At 46.4% G+C, this 24,633-nt stretch overlaps 1 long non-coding RNA gene across 1 annotated transcript; it reads left to right on the forward strand.

Moving 5' to 3' along the window:
- The first annotated feature begins 634 nt into the window (after positions 1 to 634).
- Positions 635 to 23,712, forward strand: LOC107513004. The gene is made up of 3 exons (XR_001597453.2): positions 635 to 780; positions 1,413 to 1,522; positions 23,567 to 23,712. It is a non-coding gene; the product is annotated as an uncharacterized LOC107513004 (long non-coding RNA).
- Positions 23,713 to 24,633: the final 921 nt, after the last annotated feature.

The raw sequence follows: 24,633 nt of genomic DNA on the forward strand, positions 1-24,633 counted from the left end.
CCGGTCTGTGCAGGGCAGCAGGTGAGTGGGGGGGAGGGGAGGACGGCGGGTAGGTAGGGGGAGCGGAGGAGGTGACAGTTCGGGAGGCCTGGGGGCGGGGGCGGGGCAGGAGCCTGGCATCGCTCTGGTGCATCGGCCTCTGTGTGGCTTGGCTGGCCTTTATTTCCTGTCCTCAGAAGCTGGCGCGACTGCCACGTGTTCCCCGGTGCACGTCCGCTTCCCCTAAGCTGGCTCGAGAGGGTTTCTGCTCCTTGCAGCTGCTCAGTCCATAACGAGGTGGAAGAAAAGTCTGAAGTTTCGAGCCTGGGCATTTGGCAGATGGATATACTTGCTACTCACTGATAATGGAAACTAAGAAGCGGTTTTTTGGAAAGTGGGTGGGGAAGAGCCTTCTTTGTTTACTCTTAAATGTAGTAATTTCCGGTCACCCACTGATCACTCTTATCGGTTGCAACTAACACCAGAGAGATTAATTTCAATCAGGTGAATGAGCACCTGGAAGGAGTGCCCCATGTCCACTTCGAAGTGGAAATAATAATAAATGTGTGAAGAAATGAGGCGTGTGTGTGCTTTCAATTTCAGGTTTTCACGCGCTTGCCCCTTTAGAGCGTGCGCCATCGGCACACGGGCACGGAGTTCTGGGCTGGCCCGCTCTCGAGGCTTCCTTGCTGGATCCCGTCAGGGTTTCACACTCAGTCTCTGCGGGGTCCAGCTTTACAGAGATCAGGAGCAGACGAGATCCTCCGGGGGTCGACCTCCACGGTGAGCTCCTCCTCCGGTGTAAGTGAAGCTTCCGTGGGGGGGCTTTCTGAAAACTGGGTGCTTGATGTGTTCTCATAAATCATTACCTGGCACCTGAATGGTCTGAAAAAGAGGCTGCTTTGTTTTTTTTTTTTAAAGACCAGGGAATAATTTATCTTCGAGTTGAAGTCCAAGGACACCAGACTTGCATCACGTGGGGCAGAGAGTCCCGAGCTGGGAATCTGAAGTCACAGCTCTGGCCCCAGTTTTACCACTGAGCTGCCTACTGGCTTGGGAGAGACCCTCAGGCTCCCTGCACCCCACCTTTCACATCTAAAACAACAGCCATGAACTGGATTTCCAGTGTCCTTTTCAACCCTCAGGTGTGAGAGGCGTGGTAGTTCTATAATTCTAGTGCTCTACTTAACTGTGAAAACCCCGCCTAGGAGAAGCTGAGTGCTGGGTGAATGTTAGATACGAGCTGTTCGAGGCACATACTGTGGATAGAGAACGAAAGGGCGACATGGGAAGGCACGGGTCTGCCGTTCCTCTGTGAAAATACGTCCCCTAGCCTAGGAGCTAACAGACCTGAGACAGACTTTCAAAACTGTGCACTTGAGCATGTTATCGGCTCCTGAGGCGACCCTGTCTCTCTCATCCTCTTCCTGTAGGGCTGGCTGCATCTCTACCCCCATCCCGTGATCAGGGTCTCAGATGCTGTTCCTAAGATCCAGCTGGTCCCACCTGACGGCACCTGCCACCTACAGGAAAGAGAAAGGAGGTCAGTGTAAGTTCCTGAAAACCCTGAGTGGTATCATCCTAATGGAATAATGTAAAAATGACTGAAGCATATGATATGATCAATGTGTGTCCACTTTCAACCAACACAAATGCCACATTTGTTATACGCACACACTGGGAAATCAGGAAAGGAGTACATGCTCTAACATGGATGAAACTTGAGGACATTATGATAAGTGAACTAAGCCAGTCACGAGAAGATGAATACTGCATGATTCTGTTTGTACGAGACACTTAGAGCAGTCAGGATCGCGGAGACAGAAAGTAGAATGGTGGTTGTCCCAGGAGCGGGGACAGGGGCGTATTGTTTAATGGGGACAGTTTCAGTTTTACAGTATGAAAAGAGTTGTGGAGGTGGGTGAGGATGATGATTGTACAGCATTGTGAATGCATTTATTGTTACCGAAATGTACACTTAAAATGGTTAAGATGGTAAATTTTATTCTGCCACAGTAAAAGATTGGGAAAAAGTGCCAATGTCATATTTAGTATGTTTCTAAGTAGATTCATATTTAGTATTTCTGAGTATGAGGAACAACTTAAACTAGGATGTCATTTTTTCTAGGAATAAATAGACTATTTTACCTAGTAAAGAGGAGGCCAAATTTGATAAATGGAAAAGACTGAGTTGCCACATTTATTTTCTGGAGTCAAATAATTCTGACTCCAGAAATTTCTGGCGTACCTAATAATGCTAGGTATGCCAGTAATTGGCACTTGAGAAGTTTATTCTTTCTGTAATAGTGACCTCTCTGAAGGGTGGCCAGCTCAGTCGTCATCTGTACAATGAGAATAATAGCACCTACCTTGTAGTATGAGAATATATGCTCAGAGTCCAACACCTGGAATGTCAATGTATCAGTAGTGGAAAAATACAGTTCAAATCTGAATTGCCAATTAAACTGCTGTAGAGCAGCGGTCCCCAACCTTTCTGGCACCAGAGACCGGTGCTCCTATGAGACTCTAACGCCCGATGACCTGAGGTGGAGCTGAGGCGGTGATGCTAGCGCTGGGGAGCGGCTGTGAACACAGACGAAGCTTTGCCCGCCGCTCACCTCCTGCTGTGCGGCCCGGTTCCTAACAGGCCATGGACCTGGCCCTGGTCTGTGGCCCAGGGGTTGGGGACCCCTGCTGTGGAGGAAATCCTTTCAATTAAACTCCCTCAACAGATGATGATCATATAAGAGAATTAAAACCCTTTGAGTAGATGGTGTTCTTGAAAGGTGATAGAAGAATGCTAAGTGTGTATTATTCACAGACTTTCTCGAGCCATGTTTAAAAATGTTTCAGGTCATATTCACGTTGAAGCCTGAATTGCACAAGAGGTAGGAGGAGGGAGATGTAGAAATGGAACGCATTCGGGGATCAGAACACATTTGTGGCCTAACGAGGCTCTGCGGCGGCGCGAGAAAGTCTACCAGCCTGCCCTGCTTTCGTATGCTTCTAGGGCCTGGGTTTCCTCCCACAGATCCCTCCAGGCTCCGGCCGAGGCCTGCGGCATAGGATCCGTTCACTCACTGCCTCTCTCTCCCTTTCAACCTGTTGTCTACACTACAGTCAGTGACTTTAAACAACACAAACCTGATGGCGTTATGCCCTGATAACGCAGCTTCTCAACGCCCGCACGGGAGGCCCGAAGGCCTCCACGTCTGTGTCCAGGCCTCTCGTCGTGCCGCAGGAGAGCTGTGGTGAGAGAGCCTGGGCCCTGGGCCACATGGCCCGTGCTCCACGCGGGAAGGGCCTGCGGGGCGCCTGGCGTGAGGGAGGGCGCGGTGGGATCGGGCTGTGATGACCTGGGTCTGGCCCGTGTTCCAGTCTCATTTCCATCCTCGCCTCCTCCACACACTCTGTTGGCATCTCTGTTCACGCCCCCTAAATGCCGTGTGTTTCTACCCTCTCTTAATCCTCACGACAACCCGAAGGGCTTCCTCCCACCCCCCAGTAATCTGAAAATCTTTTAGGATTTTTTAAAACAATTAGATTTTTTTTTTTCAATTACAGTTGACATACAATATTACATTAGTTTTAGGCGTACAGCGTAGAGATTAGACATTTATACATCTTGCGAAGTGCTTGCCCCAATAAGTCTAGTACCCATCCGCATCATGCAGAGTTATCACAGTGTTATTGACTATGTCCCCTGCGCTGTCCTCTACATCCCTCTGACTGTTTTTATAATTGGCAATTTGTACATCTTAATCCCTCCCCCCTTTTTCACCCCTAAGTTAACTCCTTTTTACGGGGAGCTCCGCCACTCACACCCTGCTGGAGGCGGTCGGGATGGCTTGTAAAATACTGGACCCCACACCCGGAGATTTTGACATAGTTGGTTTGGGGTGGGACCCGAGCGTCGGGTTTTGTTTTGGGGCTCCTGGGTTGATGATGCTCATGGTAGAGTTGGGGACTGCCGAGTTGGGCGATTTGCCCGAGGTCCGCCCAGATCAGAAACCAGTGGGGCGCTAGGGCGGGCTCGGAGCCCGCACCACCCTCCCCGCCGGCTCCGGAGGTTCTGCCCTGCGCGACCTGTCTCAGGCCCTGGCGACCTTGCAGGCGCTCTTCCTGCACTCCACCTAATGAACTTCTGTCTTCTTCGTTTCCATCTCATGGCTGCAACTGTCAGGCCTGGTATTGGGCTGCTGCCGCTGGCTCTTGGACACACATCACATTGCACTGTTTTAGCTTCACTAGTCTGGCTTTTCTCCTGGACTGTGAGTTCTTTGCAGGCAGGAGCCTCATGCCTTTTGGGGCCCAACACGTTGACTGTCATAGAGTGGGTATCAGGAGTGTTCAGTGAATGAATGAATGAGCGAATGACTGATGCAAAGTCACATTCTCACCATAGAGGAATTGAGTCCCTATTCAGAGTTCCTATTTTTTTTTCTTCTAGGTGATTAATTTTTTCCCCAGTCTCTTTATAAGTACCAGCCCAATTTTTTCCCCCTTCTGTTAGACTATTGGGAAGATTTCTAAAGGCCTTCCTCTCCACTTGAGTATTTTGAAGGTCAAATCCTTAGAGAGTTTCTCTTTTCCCTTGGGTCTTTGTAAGGAAAGGGATGGTGGACAATAGAAAGGGAATTTCTTACCATGCCATTCAATAAACCATCTGAATGTCTTCCTTTACTGAGAAGAAATCAAGTCCCAGAGAGAAGGACAATTGAAACTGTAAGGAAGAGTAGTGTCTGGGGAGGAGAAGGGACTGGAACTTTACCCTTGAGAACTGAAGACTGTTGGTGCTTTAGCATGGCCTCTCTGGAGTCCCTTACTGTCCTGACCTCCATTATTAGAAGAGTCAGCCGTGTCCCGTGGTCCTTGCATTTATGGGGGTGCCTGACTTACGGGACTTTTGATCAAAGGGGGCCCTTGCGAAGTTAAGATGCCAACTCTGCTTGGGAAACCCAATTAAAGTACTCCATGTATCTCAAATCAAACTCCCCCTAATCAACAGAATATTTTTTTTCAACTGCAAGATTTATTATTATTCTGTCACTTTTTAAAGGAAGAGTTGAAAAGGGACCATGCAATAATGGTGATTATTAACTGTATCTGAAGGAGAAATTGCATCGTGTTCAAGATTTTATTAAGATAAGTTGATTCTTTTTTGTGTGTGAAAACATTGGGAATTATAGTTTCGACATGGTAAAGAATATTTTCTTACTGTGTTGAATATTCACTTTATAAAATTACCATAAACTATGAATAAACATTAACAGGGATATTAGAATGGTTATTTTCTCAAATCCTCAGGGCGTGTTTGTGGAACCTGATTAGTCTAACTGCCTTAATAAGTTCTGATTCTTCTGATGAACCAAGGGTGATGAGAAAGAGTGGCTTGAGACAAGTTTTAAATAAATGAGTCAGTTTTCTGTGAAGGTTTTAAAAGATAATTTTACGGAGTTCAATTTTTAAAAGCCTGTTATAACTCTCTAGTGAATTCCTTTTTCTACATTAAGATACTTAGGTTGATTTCATAATGCATATTGGAGAGTTTTGTGGACTGGGGGCCTTTTATTCATGGGTATCTACAGGTAAACACGTTAAAAAAATCTCCAAGTGTAGAAGAGGCTGAATCTTGGGGGCCTAGCATTCCCCGTACTTATCATGGACCCATGTCCGCCTGTGCGATGTAGGCCTGGGTGGACACTTTTGGTCTAAAAGGTTCTCTGTGCACTATTTTGTATTGATTTCTCTTTATTCTCTTTTAAGGGAGCTGACAGTAATTCCTGGCTGGGTAGCAGTAACTCTCAAACCTCTCCCTCTCGCATCCCAGTGAGTTAGTTAGTGTTTCAGCACCAGCAGACCGAGGCCGATTTTATTTTAACTTCATGACTAAAGCAGAGTGATTACTTGAATCCCCTGAAAGTCATAAATAAGAAAGACTCAGGAGGAACAGTTCGGCTAATGTATTCTGTAAATGCCATAAATAGTGACCCCAAAAGTAGATCTTAACCCAGAGTACCGCTCCCCGCTCCCCCGGCCCAGTGACTGACATGCTTTTCGGGAAAGAAAGCCTCAGAAATGAGTCTCTTGGATTTCTATCGATCATAAATTCTCTTGGTGATTTTTTGCAGTAAGTTTCTCCCTCCCTCCCTTTCTCTCCCCTCCTCCTCCCCTCCCCTCCCCCCCTCTTTCTGGGCCAAGCAATGTCTAGGTCCTGTTACCACATTAATTACTCTTAAGATGATAGTTGCACTAGCATATAGAATTTCATTCTAGACATATCTAATCTTTAACCAATAGTGTAGTGATGACGTTTGATGATTTTTATAGTAGTAGAAAACTTGGCTCCGGATCGCAAACTTCTTGAGAGCAGCAGCGATGCCCTCTTTATGTCTGGCTTCTCCATGCTGAGCAGAGTTTCTAAAATCTTTTAGGCACTTACCTGCTGTTTATCGCATGGCCGATGTTTCAGGAAAAGAAGTAACTGTTTTTAAAAGGGAACCGTAGAAGCGGAATAGAAATATTACGTGGATGGGGTTTTCGTTTATTTGCAGCATAATACGCCCAGGGGTGGGAGGTGTGAGGCGTGCCACGTGAAGTTTCCTGCCCCTTCTTTCCACCCTGTTCTTTCGAAGAAGAGAATCGTCACAGAAAATTAGTCAGAAGTCGACCTGCTCATCCCCACGCTGAATAGCAGTGCTCCCGTGAGGTCCAGGGATGTGACTGGTTGTCGCTGGTTCAGATCCAGGGTGGGTCGCATCGTGCTCCCTACGCAGAAGGAGCCCGCGGATGTGGTGGTTGCCGTGGAGTGGCGGGTCGTGTGTGCTCCTGTGCTCGGTGCCCTGCTCTGTCACTGGGGACTGCGGGGACCAGAGAAGAAGAAAGGGTAGTTTCTGCCTTTCAGTGGTGAATTTTTAGATCTGTTTTTGTTTTTGTTTTTGTTTTTTAAGGAACAGGGAAAGTTCCTTACAGGGACTTTGTTAACTGTTTTGTTTAACTCTGTGACTTGGCACTATAGTCATCTCTCTCGTCCAGATGGAAATTTCTTTCTCAATTTCTACGAAAGGCGTAGATTTATTTGGCTTCATTAGACAGGATCAAAATGAATCTTTTTTTCCTTTAGTAGTTTAAAAATAATAATGACTTCGTGTTTGTAAAAATGGAACGAATTCATTATAATTAAAGGTCAGACAAGACAGAAAAGTGAAAAATGAAAGGTAAAAAAAAAAAAATCATCATAAAATCTCATCACCCAGAAATAACCCACTTTCATTAGTATTTGATGGACATCGTATGTATAAGCAGGAGTATAAACAGATGGGCAAAAATGGTTTGAAAAATGAGATTACAGTATAATTGCTTTTTATTAACAAATGTATTAAATTTCAGTTTGCTTGCGTTTAACTGAAAAAAAGTGAAATAAAATCAAAGGAACTGTTGGATTTCAGAAAAATGTGTGCTACCGTTGATGAGGTTCTGATAGTTCTCTGTAGTACCCTGTCCTACCTTGTCTAAAGCTGTGGCCTTATAAATATTTGTCGAGTGAATATATGGATATGTTTCTGTATTATTCTGTATTATTTGCTTTTGAGAATTGATTTTTCTCAAACTGAGATAATTCAGGCTTGCACGGCTTTGAACTCAAGGTCGATTTTGTGTTTGGTCATGGGTTATTAACTATTTTGCAAACATTTATTGAGACGTTATTTCGCAGGCGCCATGCTCAGGGCTAGAATACACGTCAGTACGTCACCCTTCCAGCTCCTCCCAGGACTTACGCGAGGCCTGAAACCTCCTGCCCGACTTCCCTTCGCCCCTCTTCACCCACATCTGTTCCCACCCAGCCTGCCGCTCAGGGGTTCCGGCCACGCTGGCTTCCGATCTTCTTAGATGCTCTTTCTTGCCTTCCGTTGAGTGCTATTCCTTATCTTCTTGCCTAGTGAGCTGGTTAATTTTTTTTGTGTCAGTTTGGGTCATGGGTCACCTATCTATTCGGGGAAACATTATTCTGGATGTCTCTGTGAGGGTGTTTCTGGGTGAAATTAGCATTTAAATCGGTAGACTGAGTAAAGGGAGGGCCCTTCCCAATGTAGGTGGGCCTCACCCAATCACCTCAAGGCCTGGAGAGAACAAATGCTGAGTAAGGGAGAATTTACTCTCTCTGCCTGATTGTCTTTGAGTTGGAACATTGATCTTATTTTGGGCTTGGACCATCGGCTCTCCCCGGCTTCCAGCTTGTCAACTGTAGATCTTGGGACTTCCCGGACTTCGTCTCTGTAACCATGTAAGCCAGGTCCTTCTCCTCTCTCTCCCCCTCTCCCCACTAGGCTTGGGTATAAGTAGAGCAGATGACCCTGCGTCCCCTTTTAGTTCAAATCTCGTTCAAATCCATATATTATTTGAAAAGTGACTTGTTGGCACTTATGTGGACCTAAGTCTCTTTGTGTTGCCGAAGAAGCTAATAAGGATTGGGCTGCACAAAGCAGCTGAAGGCTTGAAGGGAGCAGTTTAATCTTGGGCTGTCACATCGAATTGGTGGCTTCTGTTGGGGCCATCTGTTCCAGTCCTGGTGTACCGCATCCCAGCCTGCGTGTTTGGCAGGATCTCGTTCCCATCTTTATTTTTCAAAGAGCTCTAGATTGGGATTTTTCAAATTTCAAGTCGAATGTGAGGGAGAAATTATTGATGAGTGAAAGGCCCCAGATGATACATTTTCACCCCTAGCATTTTCACGGGGGAGAGAAGTGGTATGTATAAAGTATAATTAGATGATTCTTCAAAGTTTTGCCCAATAGAGCTCTGTGGGCATTTTTCCCCCAAGCAGAATTATCTCCATTTCTTGCCAATGTGTTCTTTTCAGTTACTCTTAATATCCCATCCAGAATTAGAGATGGAGGAAATAATTGGGTCAGCTCCTCTGTGCTTTGCCAATGCAGGTGTCTTCCAACATGTTTTCCATGCTGCTGCCTAGTTCCTAATAACAAGCCTGTGCACCGTGCAATTATTTTGATAGAAGGGAGAAGATGATCCACGGTGCCCATTTGGGGCCTTTTCATCACAGCCGTTATGCACCGCATCTTTGGGGGAACCAGTAGGTTTCCACATCTACACCGAAGACCCCTTGACAAAGTCCCCTGCATATCAGAAATGAAGGATCCGGATGTTTTGGGAAATAAACAAAGCTTCAGGTTGCCTTGCTTTTGAGTTTTAGTCTAGCTAGACATGGCATAGGCATGGGAAGTAGTATATAACCAGTCTTAGGGATTTTAGGACAGCCTTGGTTAGATGGCACCTGTCCCGTGGTTCTCGTGGTACTCACTGTACGATTCCCTCTGGACCCGAACCACCCCCCTCAGTCAGTTGTGGGGTATGTGCCTCTTAGCACCTGTGCCTATACTTATTGTGGTGTATATCATTCGGTACTGTAATGACCTGTCTATTCATCTCTCCCACTCTATCGAGCCCCTTGAGAACAGAGAACGTGTCTTGTTTGCCTTTGCATCCCCAGGGCCCCAGTATAGTACTTGGTACGTAACTGATGTTAAGTGGATATTTTTGAGTAGATAAATTAAGTCTCGATATCAGGTCCTCATGAAATGCAGGTGGTTATGATGCCCTAGTCTGTTAGGGGTACCAGAGTCATGTGGTATAATTAGTGCTGGCAAATAACTTTAGAAAAATATACGAATTTTACTCATTACCTTTTCATTCAGTAAACATTTGAGTGGCGTTTTTGAGCCAGTGAGGTATGGTTTTAGAGACTACGGAGAGGACGAAAGAGGAGACATGTTCCCTGCTTCTCAGGAACAGGGATGAGACGTAAATCAGTTAACTAGAGTAAGGAGGTGTGATTGATGCCGAGACTGTTGACAAGAATATTTTTTAAACAGGCTAGAGGTCAACAGTAGTTTTTGGCTAGTTCAGAATAAATTGGTAGACTCGGTTTAGGCGAGACTTCCTCAGTTGGAGTTCTTAGAAGATAATAAGTAACATCTCTTTTCCCTTGTATGGCAACAGTACAATGAGTGTATCTAAGACGTGGGTGTGCTTGTGTGCTTGTTGCTACGAGGGTGCTTCTGATTCCAGACGCTCTGAGTGGACAGAGCTAGTGAAACTGTACATTTTAACTCGTGAACCTGTATCGATATCTTTAATTCAAATAGAGACCCGTGAGTTCGTGTTCGTTCTCTCTCTTTCTCCCTCTCTCCCCCCATCTTTCATTCTGTATTTGCATTTTCCTTCTCCTTTTTGACAACTGGTTCCACTCAAATCAATATTTTTATGAATTCATTCAATCTTTAAATACATAGAAAGTATTTTTTCAGAATTACTGTACAAACATCACTACCAATAACAAATCTACCAAGTAAAGTTTAAGACTTTTGAGGCATTTGTTTTTGTCCTTAGAAATATATCCTGCTGAGTGTAGGCAGAGGGCTATGCTAAAAAAAAAAAAAAAAAAATCACTTGAATTAATTTATTTTTCTATGCGATATTGTTACCAATTCAATATACAGTTATAATTTGTTTCTGTTTGTATTCAACTTAAAAATATATTTTTAAAAATTCTGTTGGTTTAATATTAATTTTTAACATGAAACACAGCTGCCTGGTTCAAAAGTCAAAACCGAACAAAAAATGTGGTTAGAGAAATCTCTCTGCTGCCTTTATTCTTTCTACCTCTATTGCTGCTCTCCCCACGGATAACTTTTTATTTAATTCTGGGCAATCCTTATGTTAATGGAAAATCATTACATGCATGTGTGTATGCAAGTGTGTACTCTTCCCTCTAGTCTAATGCAAACAGTATCATGCAAAATAATTCTTTTGAAACTTGCTTTTTTCATTTAATAATACGCCCTGGCAGTTATTCCACATCACCTTATAGAGTGAGTCCTCAGAGTGTCATGAGTTTATGCAGCCAGACTTCAGAGGATAGGCATTTGGGCTATTTCCAATATTCTGATGTTTCAAACAACATAGCAATGAAAAAATTGTGCATCTACTGTTTCTTATAGAGATGGCTTCTCAGGATAAATTCTACAAGCGAGATTTCTAGGTAAAAAGTTACCCCCTCGAATTCTGAGTCAATTTGAAATAGAGAAATCAGGCAGATGGAGAGAAAAATGTCAGCTTTATTACTCTTAAAAACAGTTGGAAAACATTCCTTAGGTGCTTCCTATTTAAATCCCCAAATTAGGCAGATTAACCACCCACCTAGTCCAGGCAGGTCTGGAAATTGTGGGTCAGACAAAGACAAACATTGTATGATATCACTTAAATGTGGAATCCGAAAACGTCAAACTTGTAAAAACAGTAGAATGGCGGTCAGCAGGGGTGGGGGTTGGGGAATAGGAGAGAGATTGTTTAAGGGTGTAAATTTACAGCTAGTAGGTAAGTCAGTCCTGGAAACCTAACTCAGAGTATACATTATAGACAACAACACTGTATTATAAACATCAGACTTGTTAAGAGATGAGATCTTACTCCCTTGACAAAAAATAAATGGTAATTATGTGAGGAGATAGAGGTCTTAGCTAATACTACAATGGCAATTGAATTGCAATATATAAATGTATCGAATCAATATGTTATATACTTTAAGCATATACAATGTTATATGTCATTTATATTTCATTAAAAAACTCTGCAGTATAGTAACTACTAAATAATTAGCCTTTTAAATGACTATTAGCAGATATTTGGAAGCCAAAGGGTTAATTCTTATGAAACCTGCTTTTGGCTGAGGGGGGATCGTGCAGTGTGGTAAGCATGAATAAGAAAGGGACCTATTAAGCTGGTTTCTTTACGTGATCACAGCACATTTCGAAATTAAGCCTCTTCTGCTCAGAGACAAGGCTGCAAACGTGCCTTGAAGCTTTGTTTGCAGAAAATATGACAAGTCACTCATTTTTCAGGAGACATTCTCTTCGGAATCTCTGCATTGTTGGATTGGCCTCTAAGAGTTCAGTAAAAATAAGTATACACACGCTTCTCTTCTGGCAGAGAACTCTAGTCAGCTTGAAAATGAGGCCAGCTTTTAGAGTCTGCTGCACTAATCCTGGCTCGTTCAAAAGAAACATCCTATGAGAATGCGTTTGGAGGTTGGTCAAGGCAGCGTTTAACACAGACGACTGAAAGAGAGAAGCCAATTAATTTAAGCTTGACCCCCAAGAGCCTCATGAAGGCTGTTTGTATTTTTACATTTTAAAGATTGTAGTGCTCTTGGCTTGGGTACTGTTTGTGCTGGATTTGTAGGAATGACGGTAATATGTCATTTAAGAATGTTTAACTTGGGTACACAATGATCAAATTTTGATCCTGATAGCAAAGAAAGATGACTGCTACAGAGAAGGCAAACTTTTCTTTTTAAATGCCTGACAGACTCTTTAAAGTTGTTTATAAATTATTCTATAACGCCTTCAGTTGGAGCGCTTTGAAGACCAGCCTGCGGAACTTTGTAATGCCTCCATCATGTTGTTACTCTTGTGACTTGTCCACAGATGACTGAGCCAAAAACACATATGCTGCTCAGGGGACACCAAGGTGGCAATGATTTGACCATGTCAGTTACATGGAGACTCCATGCTTTCTGACTACGTCCAGGGCTCTGTGAGAGTAAGGGCCAAGCTCAAAGGTTTATATTCATGTGCATAGCAACTGGCCCAGAGCCTGCCTCTCAGGCGCTAAATCAGTCCTTGCCGTGAGTGGCTGATTGATCTCGGAGGCATGCAGCTCTCTAAACGTATTTTTACATCTGTCTATCTATCATCTATCTGTCCATCTGTCACATCCCTTCCTCTATCGAAAGTGCTTTTCATGTATTTGTTTGGCTCTCACAGCAACCCTATGAGGTAGGTATTGTAATTATCCACATTTTCCAGATAAGGAAGCTGAGACGCAGAGAAGTCAAGCAAGTGGCCTGAGGTCACACAGCTCGTGAAACGTGGAGCTTGAATAACCTTGTGGTATTTTCTATGCCTCGGCCTCATTCATTCATTCATTTTCTCCAAGAACATGTTATTGGGATATGGGAACAATTGGAGTAGGAAAGAATTTCTCTTTTGGACATTTTTCCAAATCTCATGATCCCCCCCTCAAAGAACTTCAGCTGTGGGCGCACTCAGGAGTGCCTGAGGACACAGGGCACCCCGCTGGGAGGGTGGGGAGAGGGGTGTGGAGCCCCAGCAGGAGCAACCTCGGGGTCCCAGTCAAAACTCAGCAATGACTTTCTGGAAACAGAAGAATAAGACTCGTCTGACATTTAAAATAATTCTGTTCACGTGTCTTGGTGATAGTATTGCCCTATGAAGATTACTAATATAGCTGACAATTCTCTTGAAGCTGAGAAGTATTTAACATTTAATAACAAGCTTTGACCCTTGAGCATTAAAGTACATATCAGTGACTATACATGATTCATTCAATTTTGTTTTCATTTTTGTAGCATTAACTGTATCGATGTCTGAATTTTAAGGAAAAAAAACTAATTAGGAGTGGTGATCCTAATTCATAGTCTACTTTCTAAAACTTCTGTGGGTAAACGTCCTTTAACAGAGACGGTTTGGTTTTGCTGGTGGCGTAATTTCCATAATGAATAATTCAAAGAGCACACAGTGAAGGTTAGCCGAGAAAAGACAGAAAAAATACCTTCGAGTGCCTGCTCCTTTGATGTGCTTTTGGAAACAGGCACCTATCTACATAAAGTCTTTCTCTCAGGGAACAACGGTCCCTGTTCTGAGCCTAATGGGAAATAATGGTGTGATCAGTGAAACTCTTTCCTTGGAAACCTGAGATGGAGATGAGCCACCTGAGCCTCCCCACCTCACTGCTCTGGTATCCGGAATGCTACGAAGTGAGCATGTCCGGCTGGCAGGCCTTCCCTGGGGCAAGTCGGCACTCCACCAGAGGCGGGCCGGTCTCCAGGGTGCGGCTTTGGGAGGAAAGCCAGACTGGCCCGTGGCGAGGCGCCGTCGCGTCCAGCAGACCCGCGAGGGCTTATTTCGGCACGCTCTGCCTTTTTCCTTTTCCCGCGCTAGAACGGAAGGCATTTCTCATTCTTCCCAGGCCCAGCTCTCACCCCCTCCTTGCATCCACCTGTCCGGTCCAGCCCAGCAGGCCGGTGTTCTTCCTGGCTTCCTTTCCATCTCTGCTCAGCCACTTCCTCCCCAACTACTCGAATTTAATTTGCCTGCCTACGTTGTTGATGGGTTTTGTCTTCTTCATTCTGCTTTGTGTAAAGTCCAAGTTGGTTTTTTTTTTTTTTCCAATAAGCACTTTAATAATTAGAACCTCCACTACCAAATTCCCCAAATAATAACAACCAAGTGCGTCCTCCCTGTCTTCTATGACTTAACCCAGCTCCCCTTTCCAGCGCGAACCATGCCTTTACTTGGTGCCCCGCCGGATGTGGTACCCTACCCCTACAGAAGCATCACTCCATTCATTCCCCTGCAGCAGTCAGTCACTGAGCACTCGCCATGAGCCGGGTTGCTGCGGGCTGTCACACTGCATAACATACATCGTTTATATTTCCGTCTCCCCCGCTAGGCTGCGAGTTCCAGGTGAAGGATAAGTTTGTATAGACTAAATCTCTAAAAGCGATGCTGATGCACATATATCAAGTTTACCACTGGGCAGGAGAAAATACATTTTCCAGGAGGAAGATAAAATTTATAGCTGCTCACAGAGCTGGCATACTGATTTGCTGTATAATAACGGGACTGTATAATTGCCTCGTGGTTGCTATGATGTGTTGGGCTTGAGATAGCCTACCTGAATTTGGTTTCTCAGCCTAGATGTTTTTCTGTCATTTTCTGAGGTCAGAATGGCTGGAATGACATTGAGCCCCTGCAGGGAGGGCCAACCTAGGAGACCTTGGCGTAGCTTTGGCAGTGAAAATCAAGCTTATAGATTCATCAAGGATCTCACCCAGGACCAGTTCCAGCCCTCTCCCCTGGGAGCATCCTTCTGCTGGACAATGTGTGGACAGATGGGGTCCAACAACCGACCTCAGGGAGCTTGAGCCCGCTTGGCCTTCCTAGACTGTTCGGGACTTAGGACGGCTGAGGTCTGTCACTAGACCGTAACCTAGTGGGACTGGCCAAGGTCTCAGGGTTTCCAGCCTGTAAAACCTGTTTTCTCTCTGCCTTTGCCCTTTCCGGATGCGCTTTGCCCTCTGCAGACGCACCGACTGGGTTCTTGATCTCCGCCCGTGGCCTCTCCTCAGCCAGCATGCTCCTTGTCTTCTAGTCCCCTCCCCCTGGCCCTCTCCTTCCCCAACTCACCTCTCTTCCTCTCCACACGTTTATTGAGTAGGTACTTGTGTTTCAAGCAACCTATTTGATGGGCAGAGGATGGCCCAGTAATTAACTGGTTGATTCATCTCTTTACCATATGGGCGTTGAGGGGTTGCTATGGGTCAGACATTGGGACTAGCATGTCTAGAGCATGGGAGATGAGAGAAAGGCAAATCTGGGGAACTAAAACAGGTCCAGCATGGCTAAGTGTGGAGCGGAAGGGGTGGACAGAGGTGAGAAAAGATTCAGCCGGAACATGCAAGGTCACTTTGGACATCGGCCTAAGAGCAGTGGGAAAGCATTGCAGCATTCAAGCTGATTTAGTCAGTTTTGCATTTTAGAAGTTGCCTTTGCCCAGAGGGTGGACCACTGATTGGGGCAGGGCAGCAATAGAGTATGGGAGACTGTCGGGGTCGCTACAGTGTGAGCCCCTGAGCTGAGAAGGTGGACTCAGCTAGGGCGGGGGCAGTAAGCGTAGAAAGAAGCACTAATAGTAATGACATGAACACATGCTTAGGGGTGGAGCTCGTCGCCCTTGGGGACTGATCAAGGGCGCAGCCCAAGGGAGTGGAGGCTGACCTCTACCTCTGAGGAGCTAATAGTCTACTCACTGTAAGTGCCTCACAGTCTCCGGGGTAGAATGAGTGCAGATGCCGGGAAGGCCAACGCGACTCTCTGGGGAGCGGTTTGTGGTTTATAAGAACATTATGGAATGCCTACTGTAAAACATAGTCTACAGAAGTTTAAGTGTTATAAAACCTTCGTTCGTGGGGTTCATGGAAAAGCACGAAGGGCTCATGGGTTATAAACGGTCAGAGTCCTGGTAAAGTAGGAAGCGGAATGTTAGAACAGTCGGAACGAGGGGAAATGCTTGTTTGAAAACCTCAAAAGTTTCTGACGGAAACAAAGCTATCTTTGGGGCAGATGCCCCTCCTTTTTTTGAGGACCCCTTTGGGGAGCCCCTTCCATGAGGTGGAAGTCGAGGACCTACCCCGTGGGGAAATCGCTCTTCGATGCCTCTGGCTGTGCGAAAGATGAAACTCCAAGCTGAGTCTGGAATGGCCGCTGAGGCATCCTCCGTGTAAGGATGATGAGGGTGTGGGTGACTGCAGAGATCTTGTCATGTGGCAAAGGGACGTGCCCACGGAGGAGCACGAGTGAACCCAGAGACCTGGCACCTGTCCTGGGGCTCAGGGGACAGGGCCGCTGAGGAGGCCCCGAGAGATATTTGGTCCACAGGGCTGTGATAACATCGGTCCCCACTGTATCAAATCCTTAAACGTCTATAATGGGTGTGCGTCTGTGATTTCTGACGCAGTCTTCACAGTTGGGCAACTGGGCAGATTGCAGAGAGCCGGGGCAGGATGGCGAAGCAGGTAAGAGGCAGCCAGTGTGATGGGTGAGCAGCTGGGGACGGAGTGGAGCTCTGGGACCTGCGTGTGCTTCCAGAATATTCTTGGGAGCCCTGGGAGAGGAGTCTTTTGCAGCATTGTGGGAGGGAGCTCAGGTTATTACGGCTCAGTTATTGAAGGAAAAGTGGTCTTTGTAGGACCACAGGGACTCCCAGGTGACGAAACGAAGGAGTCGCAGACTCTGCCTGAAGGAGGCGCTGCGGAAGTGATGTTCTGGTTCTCAGAACTGTTGTGTTTTCTGGCTGGGCCCACCCAGCTGTTTGTCTTTCACAGGACCACGGCCCCTTGGTATTAACGCTGTCAGTCCACAGGGGCCTGTAAGGATTTGCAGCAGAAGGAGCCAGCCTCCGGCCCGGAAGCAGTAGGAATAATAATGGAGCACTGAGAAGTTATGTGCATTGAGTGCTTCTGTGCCGGGTGCTGTGCTCTGCACATTATCATAACCACCCGATGAGGTTGGTGCTGAGACCCCCTCCCCACTCCCCCCTCCACATGGCAAATGGACGCTTAGGAGAGGCGAGAGGCTGCCTGGCTGCTGAGCGGGGGCTGTCTCACTCGGGTTTAGGTCAGGAGAGTTGACCGTGAGTAAATGCTCAGCATCTGGGAAAATGAACCAGGACTAGGAGGCCCAGCTGCAAACCTGGGGCCAGGTCATGCATATCTGAGAAGCGAACTCCAGGCCCAGGGCCCGCTACTCGGACCCCGGCCATCCCCACCCTCTGTCTCCACCACCAGGCAGCTGCTGAGGTGTCTGCCCGGGCTGAACCCTGGGTGTTCCGTGCCGGGCTCAGCCGGTGCTGCCGCCGGAAGGCGTCCTCCCGAAGCCTGGCATCCAGGAAGCCGTTGCACTCCTCTGTAGGCGTCTGCCTCGCCGAGGGCAATGCACGAAGCGCCTCCCAGCTCCTGCACGGGCACAACAGTAAAGCTCGGTCCTTCTTAGGGACGTGATAAATCGGGTCCCTCTGGGGACTCTGCGAAAGCTACCAGTTGGCAAATCATGTGATACAGGAGTTGGTCTGCACTTAGAATGCTTACTGCAAAATTAATGGGCCTCGTTAAAAGAGCTGTCCATAAAATATGGATGACCGCAGCCCCACGGGTGGAGATGGGAAGTGATCGGTGCCCGTATGTGATTTACTGAAGGCTGCAAGTTCACGGGACACTTTGCAGAATGTATAAAATGATGAGGTTCTTGGCCCCAAGGACCAAAAGCTTCATGAAGACTGATCAAGTTGAGATCGAAGATCAAATACACGACAACCTGCGATTGTTATCGGAAGCGCTTCAGGCAGGAAGGCTGGAGATGCTGTTCGCTTTGAGGAAGTATTTAAAGGAGATTAAGAATAATGATCTCGGAAGAAAGGCTTGATGTTAACTGAGAGTGAAGAGGAAATGTGCATGCGTCTTGAATGCCTCAGAGACAAGCAGCTATACTAAATGTCAAATTAAAAAAAAAAAAAAAAGGAATCAGTGATAATAAATGCCCGCGTCTATTAAAATGCAGAAGTCTGCCACAGGCCTGGGCTCGGCGAGGCATGGATCATTTCAGTTCTCCTGATCAAATTACTTTGGTTATATCTTCTTTGGGGCAGAAGGCTCCACATTCAGAAAGATCATGGTTAAATACATAGGTGAACTTCCTGGCGTGAGGTAAGAATTTTAGGCCTGAAAAGGAGCGGTACCTAACACACACGCAGGACTGAGCCGTTGAACTCGGTCTGGGAAATTACAAAATGCTCCTCCCGCCTCTCCCTCCTTCCGCACCATCTCTCTTCTAGAAGTTTGGAAAAAATTAACGGGCACTTGATCAGGCATCATTGGATAGATGTGACAGATCTCTAAATCATATCGTAAAACCTCCAAATACGTAAGTCGTGCTTACCATTGTCTTTGAACATCCAGGCTTCTATTTTGAAAGCAGCAGTTTTCCACCAGATTAAATATTCCAAAGCACCAGCTGGGCCGATAGCCCCAGGATCTCCAACAAAGAGAGAGACAGAGAGAAAAAAGCTCGCTTCTCAGTGCTCGCTACTTAGAGAGAATCCTCATTATGTGTTCTGGGCACGGGGGTCTGTGCAACGCCCACATCCTCTGTGTTAAACTTCGTGCCTGCAAATGAGTCTCTGGAATTAGAATCATTAATGTTTCAAAATTAGGCTCGCTGTGGAAATGGTTAAAAAGGAAAAGGTCCCAGCAGACAGTCCCCAGCATATTCTCCTCTTTGCATTCACGAGCCCTTGGCTCTGACGTTCGGAGGGCCACACTGGGTAACCCCCTGATGGTCCCGAAGGCAGCGCAGACTGCTGAAGACTCCCCAGGAGGGGAGGCTAGCTGGCCGCTCGGCAGAAGGTATTCTGTTTTAACTCCCTCTCCTCTCTCCTCTCCTCTCCTTTCCTTCTCCGTTTCTCTCTCTTTCTCTTCCTACCTCTTTCCCCTTTCTGTTTCCCTCCTTTTCAGATATTACAGTCCGAGGGGTGGGTTAGTGAGCTTCAGGAAGTTGGCGGTGGCCTCAGGACTCCCCTGGATTGGGTGCCACCTTCACGTGATTTCAGAAGGCATCGGAGCGCGGCGGCAGAGAGAACACCGTCTGGGGTGGTAAACGTTATGTGTCGATTCGACTGGGCTATGGGACGCCCGGGCAGCTGTGAAGCATTTCTACGTGTGTCCATGAGGGTGGTTCTGGAAGAGAGTAGTATTCAGACTGGTAAACGGAGTAAAGCAGGCGGCCCTTCCCGATGCGAGTGGGCATCACCCAGTTCAGTAGGGACCCACATGGAACAGACCTGGAGAGGAGGGGGGAATTGACTCCGTCTGCTTGAGCTGAGCTAACTCTCTTCTCCTGGCCTCAGACGTGGGCACTTCTGGTTCCCAGGCCTTCAGGCTGAGTTTCCTGCTTCTCCAGTTTGCAGGCAGCGGGCTGCGGGACTTCTTAGCCTCTGTAACCGCGTCAGCCAATTTCTATAATAAATCTCCCCTCGTATGCGTTTCTATACATCCTGTTGTTTCCGTGTGTCTTGAGAACCCTAACTAACACTCGCTTGCTCACTGGTCTTTGGACCTGAGACCCAGCACAGACCTTCCTGCTAAAATGGATTTGGCCACGTAGAGGACCTTCGTTTTCTAAACCTAAATGTCTCAGAGGAAAGCCACCCGACACCACCACCAGCTCCGGGGGTTCTCACACCGGGGAGAATGAAACAGGAGGGAAGGGAGCCCCGCCAGGGCTGCCACGTGCTGTGCAGCCAGAGCACACCCACAAGACCTCGACCGCCAGCACTCATGGGCCAGTGCGGCCTTGGCCTTGCCCTTGCCCTAGAGGCCGAACGCTCGGCCCAACAAAGTCTCCTCTGCAGTGGGGGCGGACGGGGATGGAGTGTGACGGACCCTTGGGCGTCTTCCACTGAAGCCAGCTGAACATCCCCCACCGGCATTATTTATACATTTAGTCCAATGTCTGCCTTCTTTTTTGAGAATCTGTTACTCCACCACGCAGAAAGTTGCTTGAGTGTGCATTTACGCAAACCTAAAAATATCCATTTGAATACCGTTATGTATTGTTTAGATGCTGCTATGACATAATTAGCTATTGAAGTCAACATGCTTTTAACAAAATAAGGCGTTCGTAAAATATTAAATGCTGAGCTCCGTTTCCCGTTTGTACATTAAAAGCAATTTCACCAGCCCCGTAATGTTGCTTCGGGACATTACCTGAAGATTGCCTTGTCAAGATGGTTCTAAACAGTCCAAAGTGCGCAGCTTCATATCCTAAAAGCCGCTGAGTCAAATCTGTTTCATACAATCAGCAATAAGGGTGCTGACCTTATTTATTTGAATTTCTACCGATTTAGCGTTTGTGAAACTTTGGGGGGTAAATGAATGGTTTTAGAAAAGTGTCTTTCTTTTTTTCCTCATTGCATCCTTACTGCTTCCTTTACCCAGCCAGGCAGGCGCCGGCCCCTCCGACCCTGAGACCCTGGCCAGAGCGGGTCCTGCAAAGCCCACAGGGCTTCCTCCGCAGCGAGGCCTGACCCCTCAGCCCTCGCTGATGTGTGCGTTTCCTGTGGCCGCTGTGACAGAAGGTCACCAACTGAGGGGCTTCGCACAACATGCGTTTGCTCTCTCACAGTTCTGCGGGTCAGAAGTCCCACGTGGCCCTCCCGGGCTAAGATCGAGGGGTGAGAAGGGCCGCCCTGCTTCCTGAGGCTCTAGGGGAGAATCCGTTTCCTCGCCTGGGACTTCACGAAGTCGCCTGCATCTCCCTTCGCCAACTTCAAAGCCAGCGGCAGGAGATCGGGTGCTGCCCACACGGAGTCTGCCTGACCCTCTTCTGCCCCTCCTGCCTCTTAGGCCTCAAACCCCCTTTGCCAGGCCAGACACCGCATTCACATGTTCCGAGACGGACGTGGGCATCTCTAGGGGGCGTTACTCGGCCCGCCGCGCTGACCCAGGCCTGCCTCTTAGCTTCGTGTTTCTGTGTCCTCCACGCGGCTCACACTGCGCCGGCCTCCCAGAGTGTTCGCTTCTCAGATGTGGCTCAGCTTCTCTCCCTGGCAGGAGGGTTCGCTCTGAGTTGGACCAGGAGCAGCTGAAGCCTGGGGCGGGAGGCAGGGCGAACTTGAAGAGCGCCTGAGGTCGGCGGGATGGGGCTTCTGGGACTGTATGGGGACGGTTGTGGGGAAGGACCTGCTCAAAGCGGGGGTCTCTCTCTTGCCTGGGAGCTGGCCTGAGGCCCTGGTGGAGGGGACGGGAGCATGAAGTACAGATGGGGCCCTTGTGAACCGTCTGGGTGAGCTGCAGGGCCAGGAGCCCAGGGCTGAGACGCCCCTGGGCTGGCCCCGACTCAGCCAGGCCAGCAGATGCGTCTGCACCACGGACCCACACCGCGACGTGTGCAAACTGTCGGCAAGACACAGCCAGCCCCGGGGCGACGGAGGGCAGCCGGAAGGAAGCACTTTAACCCGGGAGGATCTTTTAATTAGGTCCGGGCGGCCAGGAGCTGGGTGTTTTCTTTCCCACTTACAGGAAAATCTATCCTCGGCGGAAATTGATGTTTGATTTTTCTCTTCCGTACTCTTCATTCCTGAAGGTGACAAATAATCCTTGGGCAAATACCGAATCTCTGAAATCCTGCTGACTGTGGTCTATTTTTTTTTTTTTTCCTCTCATACATTGATGAGACACCCCACAGCAAGAGATTGATCCGGCTGTTTACAGTGGGGTGAAGCAATGGATTTGAATTAAATCCTCCTTTTAGAAATCAGCAGAATCCCCCGCCCCACCTCCTCAGAACATTAATCGATGTGTTAAGTAATTTCTTCTAATTTACGGGCCCTAATTAGCTTCTTTCCAGAGATGCAGAGAATGACATGAGATGTACTGTTTATTTCCATAACCCAGACTCATTAATTTGGAAGCCTCCCATCCGGAGTTTAGGGAAATTATTCAGGAAGACTTCTTTCCCGTGCTTTTGTTTTGCATTTTCTGTGTGAATAATTGGCTTACAGTTAGTGGGTAGAAGTGCTTTGGACTGGAATCTCTTTGTTGAAAGGAAGGGCTCCCGGTTCACCTGATCTCCACTGCTGGAACTCTCTCTTTGATGGTTTCTCTCAGTCAGTGATTCTCCGACTTTAATGCGAACAAGGACTCCACAGAGAGCTTGTTAAAACAGTGTCATGGGCCTCTCATTACGCTTTAGTGGGCTGAGGCGATGCTGGAGAATTTGCATTTCTTAATTTTTAAAAAAATAAAAATTGCATGGATTTAAGATGTATTTAACATGATTTCCAGTGAAATGACTACTACAATCAAGCATATTAAGATATCCATCTCCTCAAAGTCAACCTTTTTTTTTTTGTTTGTTTGTTTTTGTGGTAGGGAGCATCAAATCCACTCAGCGAATTTCCGGTATTCAATACAGTGTTATTAACTGTCATCATCATGCTGAACATTAGAGCTCTAGACTTATGCATCCAACACAACTGCAGCTTTGCCCCCTTGGACCATCTTCTCCCCGTTTCCCCACTGGCCCGCCCCCGGTAACCATCCTTCCATTCTCTGCTCTGTGTATTTGAAATTTTAAGATTCCACATACGAGTGAAATCATGCAGTTCAAAAAATCTTCTCCGTATCCGGCTTATTTCACTTAGCATAATGCCTCCCAGTGTCATTCACGCCATTGCAAATGGAAGAACCTCCTTCCTTAAGGCCGAGTAAGATTCTGTCGTGTACATTCTACAGCGTCTTTGTCCCTTCATCTGAGCATTCACACGTGGGTGCTTCCCGTGGCTCGGCTCCTGGGAATACCGCGGCAGTGGCTCGGGGGTGCAGATGTCTCTTCGAGGTGCTGATTTCAGTGTCTGAGAATCTGCATGTCTAACAAGCTCCCAGGTGATGCCAAAGCTGCTGGTCCGGGGACCACACTTTCGGTGATGCTGTTGTAGACAGATGTTTTCTCAGACAGCTGTGCAAAGAGGGGCCGTGATGGGCGGTGGGAAGCCGGGCAACGCAGCTAATTCTGTGACACTGGACGTTTTAATACTGCAAATGGTTTGCCTAGATGGCTGCTTCTGGATGATTCTAGACAGAAACATAAGACATTGGGTTCCCAAGAGGGTGGGAAAGGAGAACTGGAAGTAAGCTAAAAAAAAAATAAAAGAAATAGATGAAATTCATATTATTCTTAACTTTGTGAGGCCAGTTTTCCTTCTCTATGGTCGTATACACGAAGCGTTTCTGTTTATTATCTCTGGTTACTTCTTAGTTTCTTCTTAAGTAATAATTGCCACATATATTGCATCTTCACCAGAGCCCAGAACTTTCTTGCCGATTCAAATTCATTTAAGTTCATCTGTGTGTGTGGCCTTTTTTTTTCTCTAGACTTTTTCAGTGACCATTCTTTGGGGGAAGAAACGAAACTTTATTTGAGAATACAACTACCTTATAAAATCGCCTCTCAGGTAGGTACGAATCTTACTTGGTTTAATTTTCAAAATTGCCTTAAAAATTATTGTATCATCAATTGATGTAAGTGAACAATGAAACCTCTCTGAGTCTGAGATTTTCTGCCTACACTTTCTATTTCTTATAAAAATTGGAAGCCGATATTATTTTGTCATGTTTCTAAAGAAGTAATGATTCTGATGGAATGAAGATCTTTATAAGGTTTAACATAATTGACAATCTTCAGTGTTTATGCATGATATGCACATCCAAAACTTTAAGCATTTAAAAAGGTCATACTCTGAATTTTTAATACGCTTAAAATATGATTTATAAATGGATTCGTGAGGATGCAAATATTTATAGAATATTTATAGAATGTTTATAAACTATTTCGCCAAGTGTTTTCCCTAAGTAGAAAAATCCCCATCTGTGACTTAAGGTGCGATTTACATTTCAAAATTTGGAGAACAATATTTTTGAAATAAAATCACTGTGAAAAATGAGGTGGGCATGTCCTCGGTAATCTGAGAGGTGAGTTAAACAAAAAATCAAAATTGCGAATTTGTTATGTTAAGGTTTCAAGCTCTTCGGTTACGTCGGCTGTGACTAAACATTATTCTTTCTTGTATAAATGAGGAGAGTTTGAAGGAAAAGGTAAAACTCGAAAAGAATAAAGACCAGGGGTGACTCAGTGGAAAGTGTTTGGAAAATTTGCAAGTGATCAAGGAACGTGATAAGGAATGAACGTAGAAAACAAAGAGAAGGGAAAAATCTATAGAAAGTGACAAGGGCTTGATTAACTGCTGCAAAAATCTAACGATCCTTACTATAAATTATGGCACAGTTCTTGAATTCGCAGCTTTTAGTTTTTCGTTCCATATGTCCTTTTAATAGTCATAGTTTGTCATCTTTAAGCATAATTCCAGGTTTTCAAAGGCACCTCTGTAAGGCTTTGTGTAAATACCGGTAGAATAGGGCCATGAAGGAGAACCATGCACGAT

Source organism: Rousettus aegyptiacus, unplaced genomic scaffold, assembly GCF_014176215.1.
Source record: "Rousettus aegyptiacus isolate mRouAeg1 unplaced genomic scaffold, mRouAeg1.p scaffold_m13_p_6, whole genome shotgun sequence".
NCBI classification, from domain to species: Eukaryota; Metazoa; Chordata; class Mammalia; order Chiroptera; family Pteropodidae; genus Rousettus; species Rousettus aegyptiacus.